At 35.9% G+C, this 16,123-nt stretch overlaps 1 long non-coding RNA gene across 1 annotated transcript in view; it reads left to right on the forward strand.

The window, feature by feature from the left end:
- LOC307184820 overlaps nt 1-12,429 on the forward strand; it is a 40,523-nt gene extending 28,094 nt beyond the window's left edge. The window contains exons 2-4 of the long non-coding RNA XR_013827834.1: nt 9,500-9,539; nt 11,230-11,295; nt 12,135-12,429. This is a non-coding gene — a long non-coding RNA (uncharacterized lncRNA). The remainder of the gene's footprint in view (nt 1-9,499; nt 9,540-11,229; nt 11,296-12,134) is intronic.
- The last annotated feature ends 3,694 nt before the right edge of the window (nt 12,430-16,123 follow it).

Below are 16,123 nucleotides of genomic sequence, written 5' to 3' on the forward strand. Positions count from 1 at the left end.
ATTTCTGTGCATTAATTTTGTATCCTGCAACTTTACCAAATTCATTGATTAGCTCTAGTAGTTTTTTGGTGGCATCTTTAGGATTCTCTATGTATAGTATCATGTCATCTGCAAACAGTGACAGTTTTACTTCTTCTTTTCTGATTTGGATTCCTTTTATTTCTTTTTCTTCTCAGATTAATGTGGCTAGGACTTCCAAAACTATGTTGAATAATAGCGGTGAGAGTGGACATCCTTGTCTTGTTCCTGATCTTAGAGGAAATGCTTTCTGTTTTTCACCATTGAGAATGATGTTTGCTGTGAGTTTGTTGTATATGGCCTGTATTATGTTGAGGTAGGTTCCCTCTATGCCCACTATCTGGAGAGTTTTTTATCATAAATGGGTGTTGAATTTTGCCAAAAGCTTTTTCTGCATCTATTGAGATGGTCATATGGTTTTTATTCTTCAGTTTGTTAATATGGTGTATCACATTGATTGATTTGTGTATATTGAAGAATCCTTGCATCCCTGGGATAAATCTCACTTGATCATGGTGTATGATCCTTTTAATATGTTGTTGGATTCTGTTTGCTAGTATCTTGTTGAGGATTTTTGCATCTATATTCATCAGTGATATTAGTCTGTAATTTTCTTTTTTTGTAGTATCTTTGTCTGGTTTAGGTATCAGGGTGATGGTGGCCCTGTAGAATGAGTTTGGGAATGTTCCTTCCTCTGCAATTTTTGGAAGAGTTTGAGAAGGATGGGTGTTAGCTCTTCTCTAAATGTTTGATAGAATTCACCTGGAAGCCATCTGGTCCTGGACTTTTGTTTGTTGGAAGATTTTTAATCACAGTTTCAATTTAATTACTTGCGATTGGTCTGTTCATATTTTCTATTTCTTCCTGGTTCAGTCTTAGAAGGTTATACCTTTCTATGAATTTGTCCATTTCTTCCAGGTTGTCCATTTTATTGGCATAGAATTGCTTATAGTAGTCTCTTATGATGCTTTGTATTTCTGCAGTGTCTGTTGTAACTTTTCCTTTTTCATTTCTAATTTTATTGATTTCAGTCTTCTCCCTCTTTTTCTTGATGAGTCTGGTTAAGGTTTATCAAGTTTTTTTATCTTCTCAAGGAACCAGCCTTTAGTTTTATTGATCTTTGCTATTGTTTTCTTTGTTTCTATTTCATTTATTTCCACTCTGATCTTTATGATTTCTTTCTTTCTACTAACTCTGGGTTTTGTTTGTTCTTCTTTCTCTAGTTCCTTTAGGTTTGAGGTTAGATTGTTTATTTGAGATTTTTCTTGTTTCTTGAGGTAGGCTTGTATTGCTGTAAATTTCCCTCTTAGAACTTCTTTTACTGCATCCCATTGGTATTGGATCATCATGTTTTCATTGTAATTTGTCTCTAGGTATTTTTTGATTTCCTTTTTGGTTTCTTCAGTGATCTCTTGGTTATTTAGGAACATATTGTTTAGCCTCCATGTAATTGTGTTTTTTATGTTTTTTTCCCTGTAATTGATTTCTAATCTCATAGTGTTGTGGTCAGAAAAGATGCTTGATATGATTTCAATTTTCTTAAATTTACTGAGGCTTGATTTGTGACCCAAAATGTGATCTATCCTGGAGAATGTTCCATGTGCACTTGAGAAGAAAGTGTAGTCTACTGTTTTTAGATGGAACGTCCTATAAATACCAATTAAATCTATCTGGTCTATTGTGTCATTTAAAGCTGTGTTTCCTTAGTAATTTTCTGTTTGGATGATCTGTCCATTGGTGTAAGTGAGGTGTTAAAGTCCGCCACTATTATGGTGTTACTGTCGATTTCCTCTTTTACGGCTCTTAACAGTTACCTTATGTATTGAGGTGCTCATATGTTGGGAGCATATATATTTATAATTGTTATATCTTCTTCTTAGATTGATTCCTTGATCATTATGTAGTGTCCTTCTTGGTCTCTTGTAACATTCTTTATTTAAAGTCTATTTTATCTGATGAGTATTGCTACTCCAGCTTTCTTTTGATTTCCATTTGCATGGAATGCCTTTTTCCATCCCCTCACTTTCAGTCTGTATGTGTCCCTAGGTCTGAAGTGGGTCTCTTGTAGACAGCATATATATGGATCTTGTTTTTGTATCCATTCAGCAAACCTGTGTCTTTTGGTTGGAGCATTTAATCCATTCACGTTTAAGGTAATTATCAATATGTATGTTCCTATTACCATTTTATTATTTGTTTTGGGTTTGTTTTTGTAGGTCCTTTTCTTCTCTTGTGTTTCCCACTTAGAGAAGTTCCTTTAACATTTGTTGTAGAGGTGGTTTGGTGGTGCTGAATTCTCTTAGCTTTTGCTTGTCTGTAAAGCTTTTGATTTCACCATCGAATCTGAATGAGATCCTTGCTGGGTAGAGTAATCTTGGTTGTAGGTTCTTCCCTTTCATCACTTTAAATATGTCCTTCCACTCCCTTCTGGCTTGTACAGTTTCTGCTGTACAGCTGAGAAATCAGCTGTTATCCTTATGGATAAGGATATCCCTTGATACATCCCTTGTATGTTATTTGTTGTTTTTCCCTTGCTGTTTTCAATAATTTTTCTTTGTCTTTAATTTTTGCCAGTTTGATTACAATGTGTCTCAGCCTGTTTCTCCTTGTGTTTATCCTGTATGGGATTCTGCACTTGGGTGGCTATTTCCTTTCCCATGTTAGGGAAGTTTTCAACTATAATCTCTTCAAATATTTTCTTGAGTCCTTTCTTTCTCTCTTCTCCTTCTGGGACTCCTATAATGTGAATGTTGTTATGTTTAATGTTGTCTCAGAGGTCTCTTAGGCTGTCTTCATTTCTTTTCATTCTTTTTTCTTTATTGTGTTCCTCAGCAGTGAATTCCACCATTCTGTCTTCCAGGTTACTTATCCATTCTTCTGCCTCAGTTATTCTGCTATTGATTCCTTCTAGTGTAGTTTTCATTTCAGTTATTGTATTGTTCATCTGTTTGTTTGTTCTTTGATTCTTCTAGGTCTTTGTTAAACATTTCTTGCATCTTCTCGATCTTTGCCTCCATTCTTTTTCCGAGGTCCTGGATCATGTTCACTATCATTATTCTGAATTCTTTTTCTGGAAGGTTGCCTATCTCCACTTCATTTAGTTGTTTTTCTGGGATTTTATCTTGTTCCTTCATCTGGTACATAGCCCTCTGCCTTTGCATCTTGTCTATCTTTCTGTGAATTTATTTTTTGTCCCACAGGCTGCAGGATTGTAGTTCTTCTTGCTTCTGCTGTCTGCTCTCTGGTCCTTGCTGTTTGTATTTTTTTGTTGTTGTTGCTTATATGTTTGTTCAGTGACTTTCTTAGACTAATTCTGTAAAGTATGTACTCCCTGTTTTATGCAAGGGCTGAAGTGTTTGCTTGGTTAACTTAGTAATCAGGTAATGATTGGTTAGATATTTCCTTAAATGGCTTAGAGCAATAAGTCTTCCACCCTTTGCTGAGGTGTTTTATGTGTGTTGGACCACACCATCAGCCTTATTCAACTTACAACTCTCACCCTAGCCTTCATTTTCTGCTTACAGAGGCCTCAAGGTCAGACAGAGGCAAGAGATAGGTGCATGAAGAGGTCTTTCCTGGGCTTGTGCATAGTCCTGCACATGACTTGGTTCCTCTAAATCCTCAGAAATATATCAGAACTTTTTTGTGCCTGCCCTCTGGACATCTCATTCCCAAGACCTTCTTTGTAAAATTTTGGCCAGGCTCTTGGTTGCCCAAAGTGGTATCAGAGCCTCAGGAAGCTGTGATGGCAAACAGTTGTCACTGATTGTTTTTGACAGACACTATCAGGATAGACCTTTTTCTTTGGAATGAACTGCTAATTAGGTCAAATAATAAAAAAATACTGCAACTTGGCACTTTTTCAACTTGCTGTGCAATAGGTCAAATAGTGTCAATGCTCTGGGGCTGTAGCTTTTTGAGGCTCTTCAAACCTAGTGTTCCTTCTCTTGTTTTTGTAAGGCTATTGTTGGCTCTTGGTGGTTGAAAGACTGCTGGTCTTCAAGGCTCCCATGGAGCTGGGGAAGGGGGTTGGGAGTAGGACAAGTGAAAATGCCGAAAGTTCTTACTGAGATTCTGCATTATTTCTTTAATGAAGATTCCCAAGATTGTTGAAAACCTTTGGTTAAATTTTAGAGTTCTGAATTTATTATTATTATTTTTTAATTCTTGAATTAATTCACATAAATTTTGCTAGGTTTTTACTACATTTATGTAGGAGCATATTTATAGAGGTCCTCACTCCATCATTCCCTCCACCTGTTTCTGAGCCTCAGTAGAAGCTGGTTCTGTGATTGGAATTTTAAATATTTGATTACGATTATGATAATAATGAAATAAAAACAATAGATCTATTATCTATTTTAAGAAGTAGAACATTCAAGAACTTTAAATGTATGTGTATTCATTTCCCCAAGAAATAGAAGTAAACTGAATTTTGTTGTATTCCTCTTTTGTTTGTTTCTCATGAGCTATCTGTATCTATACCTATCTATATGTATATAGATATATATGTATAGATATATGTATATATATACACATATCCCTCAAACAACATATTATTTAACTTTTGCTTGTTTTTACAGAAATAGTATTATAGTGAAGGTATTATTTTATAAAATGCCTTCCTCTCCCTCAAACTTGTTTCTAAGATTCATTGATATGGACAAGTTTAGCCACAGTTCTTTCATTTTCATTGTTGTAAAGTATTCCATTGTATAAATGTCAGTTACATCAAGTTGGTTGATAGTGTTCAAGTCATTGTATCCTTACTATTTTTCTATCTAGTTCTACCAGTTATTGAAAGTGGGGTATTAAAATCTCCAACTATAACTGATAAAATAAATAGGTATTGAGAATAAAGGAGATGATCCAATCTAAGGCAAATAAAAATTCTTGATAAATAAATATAAGAATATAGGGCAAATGTCATAATCAGGGATGAAGAAAATTTTTTTTCACAAGCTTGGAAAACTTCTTAATTTCCAATTTTTTAAAACCAAATTAAATATAAATACATCTAGATTTTTTTCTTGGCAAAAGCTTGAACTTATGTGATATTGAAAATCTCTTGCAAGCTTCCTGGCATGAAAAAAACAGTTGCTGTATTTCAAGAGGCTCAAATAAGGTGAACCTCAATATTCCCTGAAATGTGAAGTGCTGGAAGATAGTAGAGCATCTAGCAAAGAGATTTGTGAGAAATGTCTGTGTTTCAAGTATTCTCTTCTTAGTGAAGATGTTATTCACATGTATAGACAATAGAAAAACATTCTCAAATATGCTATGACACAGAAAAAGTACTACTCATACAACATGGAAATATTTTCTTGGGCTCTTGGCTAATCAAAGGTAGTGCATCAGCATCACCTGGGAGCTTGTTAGTAATGCAGAGTCTCAAGCCCCTCCCCAGACCTACAGAAGTTAGAACCTGCATTTTAACAAGATCCCTAGGTGATTGATATGATATGCACATTAAAGTTTGGAAAGCACAGCTCTTACTGATCAAAATTCAAAAATAAGAAGTAAAAAAGTGAGGAAGTCTGACTATAAAAAGGCTATATTATCCATTAATACAATTTAAACATATAGAGCTGTATAGATAACCCTTAAGCATTAAAAATCATCTTTGAAATATATGATCTATAATGTAAAAGTGTAATAAAATAATTTATGTTTAAACCCTTAGGTTATATTGGCTAAGATCAGTATAATGTGGGAAATAAGATTGTGCTAAATTCTTTGCCTCTGTGAGGATGGGGTCATTTCACAAAGGAAGCAGTGTGAAGTGCCTAAAACAAGATGACAGATGAATTTATTAGCTATGGAAATTACAAGTGAATAAATTAAACCATTGTTTTAAAAAAACCTTTAAGATAGGGTTTAAAAACATTCCTGAGAGGAAGAAGTTGGGGAAATAATAATTTAATATTATTACTTTGTGTTTCTATTCTATGGCCTGCCAAAATTAGTGATGTCTATTCTCTCTGGACAAAATCACACTTTGATTCTTTTTTTTTTTAATTGCAAAAAGGTGGGAATTTAAAAAGATACTAAAAGGTGGAAATTGATCAATGAATTTTGTCAGTTTATTCCCTATTGATTGCAAGGCTGAGTATTTCCTGTCCTGCTTCCAGACTCTTCCTGAAGGTTGGCTTCTCCACAGCTTCAAACAATCCTAGGGTGTGACTTATGGGAGCAATGGCAAAGGGATTTTGCATACAATTGGCAACCAGCAACCAACCACTGCAGGGACAGCCAGGTGAATATGTCACTTTGGGGGGTGGGGGGAAGCGGAAAATGGCAAGAGCGTGGCCCCATTCTTTAAATTTTTTTTTTTCAGAGAAGATAATGTGAGCCCATGGTCTCAAATCCTTTTTGCCTTAATTAGGTACAAAGGAACAAATTTCATCTAATTTTATTTTTTTTCTCTTATTTAAAAATCAACAGTTATTATGAAATAGTTTACATTTGTAGATAATTGTAGAGGTTAATGTTGTGAACACTTACATGTCTATCAATCACATTAAATCATAAGATTTTTGCCATTTTCACTGGAGATATTAAAAAAAATTAGTTAGAGTTGAGGGTACAGTATCCACCTCCCTAACTCTATTCCCCTGCCCCTGCTCCAGAAATAACTACCATCATGAATTTAATGTCTTTCATGTTGATGGTTTTTAAAATACTTTCTGTACAAATCTAAACCTCCATAAACGTTGAACAAATACTTGTGGATTTTGAAACTATGTATTATTATACTGTGTTTCCTTCTGCAACTCATTGATTTCTTTCAACATTCTTTCTGAAGACTCTCTATGTTAATTATATGTGGCCCCAGTGCATTCAGTTTAATAGCTGCAGTTTTCCATTGTTGAATATGCTGCCATCTATCTAGTCCCCTGTAATGGGCCATTGAATTTGTTTCTGAACTGCTCTTGCACATAGTAGTATGAGGAACATTCTCATGCAGGTCTCCTTGTGCAAGCATGCAAGCTAAGTTTCCTAGGTATTACCAAGTTGCTCTATAATGCATGAGTACCAAACTCCTCTCTCCTCAGCAGTGAATGAGAAGTCCTAGTGCTATACTACTTCATCAACACCTGGTATTGTTTGACTTTAAAATATTTGCTACTATAATGGGCATAAAATTGTATCTCATTGATATTTTAATTTGCCTTTTCCTTGTAACTTTAGGGGTTTAACACCTTTCGTTAGTTTGTTGGCTATCCAGATTTTCCCTTCTATGAATCACTGCTCATATTCTTCACCCATTTTTAAAACTAGGCTTTCAATCTTTGTTTCCCATCAATTTGTTGGAATGCTCTGTGAATCCTGGGTACAAATTCTTTCCTGGTTGTGTGTCTTCTCCCAAACTGTGGCTTCATTTTTGTTGTTTCCAGAAGCTTTTACTTATTATATAGCCAAATATAACAACATGGATTTTACTTTGTGTCCTGTTTAGGAAATTCTTTTCTGCTTTAAGTTCCTACCGATGTTTTTTTGTATTTTATTCTAAAAATTTCTACCTGTTATTGATTTTCATGTCCAGTGTGAGCTAGAGATCTAATTTTATTTTATTCCAAATGGATGCAAAATGGTCACCGACAGGTTTATCCATTCTTCTCTTTGTAATGCCACTTTTATCCTAAACCCAGTATCACTCTGCTAGAATGTAAGATCTATGATGGCAAAGATCTTGGTCATTTTTGTTCACTGATGTATCCTAAACATCTAGGACAGTGCCTGGCACATAGTAGCTATTTAAATTTATTGGTAAATAAATGAATATTCAAATGGCATTTCTGGTGTAGAACATAAGCAAGCATGATTTCTCAACAAAGGGACTTTAATTAGGGGATTTAAGGGTGTTTTAGTGTTTTCCTCTCTTCTTTCTGAGAGGCAGGCCAGCCCATGTCTCTGAAGGGTCTCAGATACTTATAATACCTCATTTGAAAACAATAACCTCATGAATCTTTTGTAGTCAAAAGAAAAAATTGTTCCACTTTAGTAATAGATACCAGAGGAACTATTACATACACCATTAAATATAGGTATTATGTGATAACATTCAAGTGTGAATGGGAGGGGAGAAAGAAAGGATGAAATTTGATTGATTGAGTATGTCAGGTGACTTTTACTCCCACCTCCTGTTTCATTTTTTAAGGAATGTAATTGATCATAATACTACAGGGGTTGTCTTGGAAGGGAGTGATTGGCAGGTGGGGAGGGAAGTGTAGGGTGATGAGTGTGCTTCATGGCAGCAGTCACAATCCTATAGGTCACAGACATTGTCCTTTGGGATTTCATTCAGGTCTAGAACTGAAGGTTTTCTTGAGCTACACTCTACTGCTTGTGATTTGATAAGGGCTTCTTTGACTGGTGTAAAATCATAGGGAGGAACAGAAAGCAATGATGGGTTCAGATAATGCCATTCATCGAGGAGAGTCAAAAAGAAAGTTTTGGCATAAATAACTTAGACAATAACTTCGGCTGGAAGGAGTTGCTTTCATTGAACCTCTCTACCCTGTGAGATCACTGCTGTGATGTCTGAGAAATCAGCATCTCATGAGGAGTCTAATGCCTGCAGCATCATAATCTCAGTGGCATTTTGGGTTGGCCAATAGAACCCTCCATTTCCCTGAGTTCACATAGACGTACATCCTCCATGTACACTGTGGCATAAAAGGAGGCACCTTATTACAAGGTGACCACACGTGGTGATGCACCTGTTTGAGGGGCCACCTAGTAGGAAGAGGACAGATTGGGGTGGATTATCCTGTTCCCAGGCAATCTGATCATGTTATAGTGTTAAAGTGTTCACAAGTTTTAAGTCAACAATGAACGATTTATCTATCTGTTGTAATAAATGACATCATTTGATCCCCTTATCAATTTTCTGAGGCCAGAACCTTCACTTATCACATGACATGAGAAGTGCAAGTTCCTCTGTGCTTGAGACTTCTTTAAATCTTCATACCATTCCAGGGTCATCTGGAGGAAGAGTCAGGTTTCTTTCCTCTCTCCATCCCTATCTACTCAGATGCTTCTTTCTTAGTACCCTTATTATGAATTATGTAAAGGTTTGTGTTTTATCTCCTCTGTAATAAATGGAGAGGTCTTTGAGAATAAGGAGTTTGTGTTATTCACTCTTGTAGCTGTGGGCCTAGGACAATGTCTGGAGCTTCAAGTGAGCAGAGGGTGTGGGGTGAAATGAAATAGAATACAAGCTTGCCTCGGTCTACTGAATCAGCTGGGCTACACCAACTTTCTCATGATCCAGACTAGTGTTCTATGATTCATCAACTTCCTTTCACTTCAATTTGTATGTGTAGGGTTTTTTTTTTAATGTTTTTTTAAAATTGGGATATAGTTGATTTACAATGTTATTTTAGTTTCAGGTGTACAGCAAAGTGATTCAGTTTTTTATATATATATATATATAAATATATATATATATTCTTTTTCAGATTCTTTTCCATTGTAGGTTATTACAAGAAAATGAAGTTAGTTCCCTGTGCTATACAGTAAGTCCTTGTTCTTTATCTATTTTATATATAGTAGTATGTTTCTGTTAATCCCAAATTCCTAATTTATCACTCCCCCCCCAACTTTTCCCCTTTGGTAACCATAAGTTTGTTTTCTATATCTGTGGGTTTATTTCTGTTTTGTAAATAATTTCATTTGTATCCTTTTTTCAGACTCCACATATAAGTGATATCATATGATATTTGTCTTTGTCTGGTTTACCTCACTTTGTGTGTGTAATTTTTCATTTTTGTTTATCTGCTTCAGAATTTTGAATTTTTATAGAAATTGGTAGATTTAGGTATGTATGTCAGTTTTAAAGAGTGACAGTTTATTGGGCTTCCCTGGTGGTGCAGTGGTTGAGAGTCCGCCTGCCGATTCAGGGGACGTGGGTTCGTGCCCCAGTCCGGGAGGATCCCACATGCTGCGGAGCGGCTGGGCCCGTGAGCCATGGCCGCTGAGTCTGCGCGTCCAGAGCCTGTGCTCCGCAACGGGAGAGGCCACAACAGTGAGAGGCCTGCGTACCGCAAAAAAAAGAAAAAAAGAGTGACAATTTATTTAAGGCTCTTTCTAGCTCTGGCCTGGTCTGAGTCATTGGCTAAGAGTAACAGGACAATTTATAACATTAAAACAAATGTTAAATTACTAGTGATAATATCAGATGACATGGTGAAAACTGTAAATTTACCAATATATCAGAACTTGTGACCAGAGATAAAACCCACCTTAACAACTTGAATTTTTATGTCCATCTCTCTTAGTGCATTTTTCTTTGATCAGTTTTCTAAAAGCAAAATGTCCAGGGATGAACTGTGTTGTGAAGCTGGTCATCAGAATTGGTAGAATTTGAGACCCTGACTCAGCAACATTTTACTGAGTCATTCACTGGGATGAGCACGAATAGTTTGGCTGAGTAATAATTTTTCTGACAGGCTGCTGGATATGAGACATATATTTGTGTATAGGATGCTGTAAAGGAAACAGTAAATATGAAGACATCTAATTCTTTTTTTCCTTATGTCATATTTTTGTTGATGGATAATATTTCTGGGAGAAAAGGAGGTTTCTAGATAAGTAGTACCATTCTTTCAAACTGAAAAAATATGAAATGTGTTAAGAGTTCCTAGGGACTTAACTGAATAATCAGTTCTAGGAGCTTTGTCTGTCTCTAAGATCCAAATTTGCTTCCTTGCAAGAGTGTATTAGTCCTTGGGGCCTACGGGAAGCACGTGTTGACAGCAGCTCTTAAATCAGTGTGCTGTTCTTTACTGCAGGCATTTTCACCTTGTAGAGACATCATAGTCATGCTGTTGTATACTTTTTCCCTTCATTGTAGATTACCTTTTCCAGGTGAATACAACTTGAAACCCTCAGATGATATAGCATCCCTGTGAGAAATTATGTAGCTAGTATAGAGACCTATTCCCAAACAATTACCAAATAAAGCAGCCTTCAGAGGCTGCCATTATACTACTGTTACACTCAGTCAGGTACTGCCATCCATATCATTTCCTAGGCAGGAAGCACATCATTTTAAGTGGCATACTGTCGCCCCTCATGTCAGATAGACTTTGGGTGTTGAGCCAAAAAGGTCTTATCTGCTATTTTAGCAGCAACTCATCTTTTCTATGCCAAACTGCTTTTAATGAGGGGACTGTGGTTAATATGCGCTTTCCCTCCTTTCTTTAGTATTTATAAAGCCAAGAACCCTGTAAAAGTTTGCTTTTGTGAGCACACATTGGGATACATATTTTGGTAAGTGTTGACACCTTTTTTTCTTCCAGAGGAATCAGCTGTCTCTTTTTTGCTTACCGTGCTACACTTTCATTTTTACTATTCTGGTCACTCTTTCAAATGCTTCAGGGAAGTAAGTTAATGGTTCGGTGTGAATGGGAAGAGGAAGAAATATACAGAAATGTTTTCTGGGTTGTATTATTTATACATTTGTTGGTGGTATTTATTATCTTCCTAATATATGAAGAGTTTCAATATTTGAACTGTCATTCTGATATTTCATTCTAAGCACCAAGCTTAAATCAGAGTTTTGTGAAGAAGGAACACTTGAAAAAAACTTTCCAAAATAGAATGTTAAGGAGCCTAGCACTAATTCACTGACATGTATATTTCTGTATAAATCATAAAGTAAAAATCATAAAAGCTTAGCTCATTTGATCAAAATTATATTTGTTTAATAGCAATTTCTTTTCTTTCAACATTCCCAGACAATTTACCCAATTAGTTACTTAAAAGACATAAATATTAATTTGGTCCCAAAGACTTGAGTCCTCACTAAGTGAATGATTTTGTTCATCTCTTTGGTAATTCAGAGTTATAATTCATTAATGTAGTAATCTGAGATGCTGCTTAGTACCTGTGAAACTTTCCCAGTATGGCAGACACTGCTGGTACCCTCGTTTTGAAGAAAGTATGCACATTGTGGAAAGACACAATCATACAAAAGGAAAACAATAGGAAGAAGTAGGCCTTCTGAGCAACCTCGTGTACAGGGTCAATGTGTTATGTGCTTTACTGTGTAGACATCTCATTTGATCCTCAAATGTCCTAAGCAAAGTGTTATTGTCCCCATTTTACAGATGAGGAAATTGAGGCTCAACAAAGGTAAATCATTGGCTGAAGAGTAGGAAGATGAAAAGAAAAGAATTATGTTTTTCTGATGCCATCATGCTTCCAGAACAAATTCCGTAAGTGGAGGGGGAGAACTGCTGTTCAAGAAACACACTATTTTGCATTTAGAAATCATTTCTGGTGATGTGATGAATGTCACTCCTTACTCCTCTGGATTTAAGCTGAGGGTTCCGTAGGAAAGGAGGGAGGAAGAAGTTTTCACAAATATTTTCTAGGCTGTATTATTTATAAATCTGTTTATTGGCTTCATTATCTTCCCCATGTGTGGAGAGCTTCAATATCTCAGTTGTTAGTTTAAATTTTCTAGGGAAAAAGACACTTGAAACGATCCTCAATCTTAAACTAGGACTCTAGCCTTAAATAATTTAATATTCTCCTATAAAACAGAATTCATCCAAAGCATGTCCTTTCAGCCTTTGTGTTTGATGATATGAGTTTCTTCAGTTTGTTAATTAATATGACACGCATTTTTGGTATGATTCCTCTGTCTTTCCAGCCTGATTATGCACTGCATCTTATTAAAATGAATCAGCATTTCTCTGAGCTGACATTAGGTCTGAAGGGTCCCAAGTAGAATTGGGCCTGGGTGATTAAATAGTACGTTAGATGCTATCTGGTCTCTTTACGCTTTTAATGCGTGTATTGACTTATCATCTGTACTGTCAATGACCTTCAGGAAAAGAATGTAAAATGCACCAAGAAATTATGGTTATTTGAGAAATAGTAAGTGAAGTAGTGACAGATGGATAATGAATAAATGGTAAATGCCAAGGGATCACTTTTGTTTTTTAAAAGAAGACTTTGAAGCATCCTTATTTTGTTGTAAACCAGAAAACTGTGACTGTGTCTTTTGTCTCCTAGGTATCTGTTAATCTTAACATGTTTGCAGTTACATCACATTTATTTTTAATAGGAACACTAAATAAAGCTGATTAGTTTTAGCTGGAAGTTAAGAAGAGCTTTTAAAATTTATAACTCTCAGATGTCAGATTCCCAAATCTCCTTCACATCCATTTACTTTTTCTAAATATGCTCATCTTCCTCCCCCTCCTCCAATCCAAATTTTAGAATCCAAATAGTTTTGAAATCTGTAGATAAGAAAACTAGGCTCTAAATCTGAATGCAAGCATGAGAACAGTGAAATTTTAAATGCAACTAATCTCTAAATTCAGTGCAGTGTCAGCAGGTAATATTATAGTAAGACTCTAACATATTGAATCTCTCTGCATTCAGAGATTTAAACTCATGTCAGGACCTACTCTATTCATTTCAGGCTGTACACAAACTTAAGTCAACTTTGAATATGTTGTAATGTAATCCAATATAGGTAGAAGCTGCAGGAAATTTACGAAGAGAAAGGTAATGGTAAACCTCCATGGACTTGGTTCTTTGCAGGTCATTTGGTAATTTTGTCTTCTCCAAATATTCACAGTCATGCCTATTGGCGTCAACTTACCCACTCCCTGTGGGAATTCCAGGATCCCAAGGAACATGTCAAATGATCTCCAGAGTCAGGAATTAGAAGAAGAAAGATTAAATCTTTGTATAAGACACCTTACTAAAAATCTGTCATTGGTTATTGTTGTCTCTTTAATCTGACTCAGTATTTTTCGGAACATTTTATAAGTAATAGAGATTGTTTGACAACCTATTTGATTGAACGTTGTGTCAGAAGCATTTCTCTTAAAACTTGGCATTAAGTTGGTATCCTATGATAGTGTATTAGTTTTAGCATAAGTATAATAATATTTGTGCATAGAAACTTCTGTGGGAAGGTAACCTTCAGAATGTCTAAGTATGGCTTGTTAACTTTTTTATAACTTTGGTTCACCTGTGTATTCATTCTAGTTTCTTGAATGTATATAAAAGGAAATCCCATAGTAATAGCTTTGTATGCCATATACAAATACAATGAGTAAGACCCACATGGCCTCATATTTTTGAGGTAGTCAGATACAACTCTGGATAGAATACTATTGAGCTGTATTATTGGAAAGGCATCAGAAACAGAAGTATCAGCTCATCCTTAAAGGAGTTTTCAATCTGGTGGATGAGGTAGAATATAAGTAGATGTGAGTTACTGGAACTTTATGGTTCACCCTGCAAACAAGTGGAGACCCAGTGTGCCAGGCTAAGGAGGCTCACAGTAAAGTGGTATTCAATAGCATTCCATTAAGGAAGGCTTCCTAGAGGTGGTAAACCTTTTTGAAAATTTTTTTAAAAAGCTTAAAAAGCTAATACATGATTGCAAGTGCTCTGAAAGTTCAGGTAATTCAGAATTACATACAGTACTGGATATAAATTTTCCTTCATAACCTTCCTCCAACACACAATTCCACTAACTTATCTAAAGATAACTTCTGTTAGCATTTACCATGTAATGCCCTATTTATCTCTTCAGATATCTCTTTATCTATCATCTTCAGATATCTCTTTATCTATCTATTATTATTTCTATTTTATCTATCCTTCATAGCCTTCCTCCAACACACAATTCCACTAACTTATCTAAAGATAACTTCTGTTAGCATTTACCATGTAATGCCCTATTTATCTCTTCAGATATCTCTTTATCTATCTATCTATGATATACCATATACATTATTTTGAATCTTGCTTTTAACTTGTCAGTATGTATTAGAGATCTTCTCATGTTAGCATATACATATGTGTGTCTTATCCTTTTGAAAATTTTTACATAGCATGGATGTATCATAATTTAAACTTTCATTTACTGATACATTTTTTTCTGTCACAAACAGAACTGCAATGAAAATCCTTATAGATAATTCATTCATTTATTTACCCAATATTTATTATGATTACTACATGTCAGATATTGCCTTAGGTATGGCAAAAATGAACACAAAACACAAAATAAACAATCATTAAAATATATAGTTCCTGCCAGATTTGGAACCAGGATGAGGTGAGTGAGCCACTTACTTTAGGCACAAAATTTAAGACAATACCAAAAAGCTCAGTAATCAGGATAAATAATATTTTAATATAATTTTTAAAAAATAAAAATTCCATGATGAATAAAATACGAAAATTTTTTTTTTTTTTTGTGGTATGCGGGCTTCTCACTGTTGTGGCCTCTCCCGTTGCGGAGCACAGGCTCTGGATATGCAGGCTCAGTGGCCATGGCTCACGGGCCTAGCTGCTCCGTGGCATGTGGCATCTTCCCGGACCGGGGCACAAACCCGTGTCCCCTGCATCGGCAGGCAGACTCTCAACCACTGCGCCACCAGGGAAGCCCAAAATATGAACATTTTAAGCAAAAGCAGACATAACTAAGACTGTGCTTAGCTTACAGTCTAGTTATGGAGATAGTGATAATCACAAAATTATTATTATTACTGTTATTTACAAATTGTGATAAAAAACAATAGAGTAACAAGAGAGGATTTTGTGCTAATTTATATTTAGGTTTCAGAGACTGTCACAGATTGGGTTGCTTTAGAAGCCATTTCAAAGATTAGCATTTAGGGGATTTATTAAGGCATGTTCTTGGGATGAACACCGAGAAGGAAGGAAAAGAAGCTGGGTTTGGCAGAGAGGTTGCAATGCTGTCTCAGTGGAAACCTCAGGTTATCCTTTGGGGAATTCTGAAGATGGGATGACTCCTCAAAGCTCCACTAAGTTCGGTTGCGGGGTGTGGGCTTTTAAGTCCCCATGTCAACAAGTCACTTGATGTGGACTGCTCTGGGACGGGGGTGTTTTCTTGGACCAGGTGGCTCTCTTCATTTAAGGCAGTTTCCAAGGGGGTTGACAGTGGAGTGCTGGCTGCTGGCGGCACTCCCAATGCTGGAGTAATAAGTCCTTCATTCTTGAAGGGGGGCCTGAGAGACACATCACAGAGATGACAGGGTCCATCACAGACATTTCCCAGAGGAAATGAGGCCTGCTGGAGAAATCATAATGTGAAATTCAT

This window comes from Stenella coeruleoalba (genome assembly GCF_951394435.1).
Source record: "Stenella coeruleoalba genome assembly, chromosome: 3".
Taxonomy (NCBI): Eukaryota; Metazoa; Chordata; class Mammalia; order Artiodactyla; family Delphinidae; genus Stenella; species Stenella coeruleoalba.